We start from the raw sequence: 2,548 nt of genomic DNA on the forward strand, positions 1-2,548 counted from the left end.
AGATCACATAACATCAACAGATACAAAGAAAGTAAACTGGAAAAAGAAAACACTATATGGCAAGCACCCGTACCATCTAACACAGCCACACATCGATCAAGACGCATCCAACACATGGCTAAGAAAAGGCAATATATACAGTGTGATGGAAGGATTCATGATTGCAATACAGGATCAAACAATAAACATCAGATATTACAGCAAGCATATTATTAAAGATCCCAATACCACAACAGACAAATGCAGACTTTGCAAACAACAAATAGAAACAGTAGATCACATCACAAGCGGATGTACAATACTAGCAAATACAGAATACACCAGAAGACATGACAATGTAGTAAAAATAATACATCAACAACTTGCTATACAACATAAACTAATAAAACAACATGTTCCCACATACAAGTATGCACCACAACATGTACTGGAGAATGATGAATACAAATTATACTGGAACAGAACCATTATAACAGATAAAACAACACCACATAACAAACCTGACATCATACTCACCAATAAAAAGAAGAAATTAACACAACTAATCGAAATATCCATACCCAATACAACAAATATACAGAAGAAAACAGGAGAAAAAATTGAAAAATACATCCAACTGGCTGAGGAAGTCAAGGACATGTGGCATCAGGATAAAGTTGACATTATACCAATTATACTATCAACTACAGGAGTCATACCACACAATATTCACCAGTACATCAACACAATACAGCTACATCCAAACGTATATATACAACTACAGAAATCTGTAATTATTGATACATGTTCAATTACCCAAAAGTTCCTAAATGCAATGTAGCATATACCGTACAGCTAAAAGGAAGTCACACTTGATCAAGGTCCGTGTCACTTTCCATTTTTAACCAGGCATAACATCTGAGAAAGGAAAGAAGTAATAATTATAATAGTAATAATATTGTGTGCCTCAACAGCCTGGCACAAATCTCTCTAGTGGACACCACTTTATCAAATTGCATGCCTCTGAGCCGAAGGCACCCAGAGTTCTCATGTGGTGAACCATCCAAGTACTAACCAGGCCCAACGTTGTTTACCTTTGGTGATCAGGTGAGAACCAATGTATCCAAAATGGCAAGGCCATTGGGAGTAATTTATAGTGACTTCAGGTTAAGGTATCTTTTATCAATTATGTATTCTTAGCAAACAAAATGGCTTAGGTAACTGAAATTTGGAACCATTACTACAGCATTAAGATCAGTTAATAAAAACATCATTCCAGCCACTCTTTGAAACGAAAAGCATTTTTTTACAAATCTGACAGAAATTCATTCCTTTATGTAGCACAGAAAAACAGCAACCATATTTATTTCTAAGACTATTACCCCTGTAATCCTTGCAACATAGGTGTTACGAGCCAACTTAGCACATAATTCTGTGTAGAGTCACCACATACTGTCACTGGATGCACCAACTTGACTGTAGTATCATCTGAGTCCAAATGCCATGTGATTCCTTCACCAGGCTGTACCAATGACCTCATACTGGCTGCTATTGCTGACCGGTATCCTGCTCATACACAGTGGTGACCTGTGTCTGGCAACCCCCTGAATGCTTCTGTCACAAATTTTGGTCCTTCATAGCTACCAGCCTGGGTTGATAAATGTATTTTGGGAGGAGAACATAAACACACAATTGGATTTACCTGCATTAATTTTCGCCCAATGGTTGTAGCTTAGAGAACAATCACACACCACTGCAAAATAGTTCCTAATTAAAAAATTCACAAGTTTTTAAAATCTTTGCGGACTTGTTAACTGCAAAACCAATAAATGAATGTAGCTAGAGTTGATTATATCCAGTGAGCTAGGTGAAACGAAGAATACCTTTGAAACTCAATAGCTTATTCATTAAAAACGTAACACTTTTTTAGTGGCACTAATAATCTCAGAAACTCTAGCAGGCAGCCAGAAAGCAGCCTTGAAGCATCTCTCATAATTCGCAAATAATTGAACAAACTGTTAAATTCCCCTATGTGAACCAATACTCTTCCCTATGAAGCCTTCAAAGTTGTTGTATAGACTCACTCACAGAAAAATTCTGAGTCATGATGTGAACTGGGCTCATGAAAAAATCCAAATCACAACTTTGGCATTATGCTGCTACTTATCATTCAGAAATGCAAACTCACAAAATTTACAAACTTGCATTCTATAGGCAAACATCTCTGACCTTTCAAGTCTAAAAAAAGTCACTTTCCACTCTCAAACACCTATGCCAACTTACTATGCATTACCACCACTACTTCTTTTAGCTTGGCTCCTACTGGTTGCTTCTATCATCTTTCTCCCAAGATGCCACTCGGTCTTACTAACGTGCATTACATTACAATCCAGTACAACTTTTAACTTTTGGAAAATAAAGAAGAGAGCAAGATGGAAGGGGGCCACTTTGTCGACATGCACACGTTAATGTATCCATTCAGTATACTGTATTTGCCTAGTGGTGATAGTGTGTGACATCTGGCCTTGTCCGTTGATATGGACTACAAGCACATACCTGGGTGTGCGAG

The 2,548-nt window shown here is 37.4% G+C and overlaps 1 pseudogene; it reads right to left on the reverse strand.

The window, feature by feature from the left end:
- Positions 1-1,005: 1,005 nt before the first annotated feature.
- LOC126253901 (5S ribosomal RNA) lies at positions 1,006-1,124 on the reverse strand (annotated as a pseudogene).
- Positions 1,125-2,548: the final 1,424 nt, after the last annotated feature.

The sequence above is a fragment of the Schistocerca nitens genome, chromosome 4 (assembly GCF_023898315.1).
Source record: "Schistocerca nitens isolate TAMUIC-IGC-003100 chromosome 4, iqSchNite1.1, whole genome shotgun sequence".
Classification (NCBI taxonomy): domain Eukaryota; kingdom Metazoa; phylum Arthropoda; class Insecta; order Orthoptera; family Acrididae; genus Schistocerca; species Schistocerca nitens.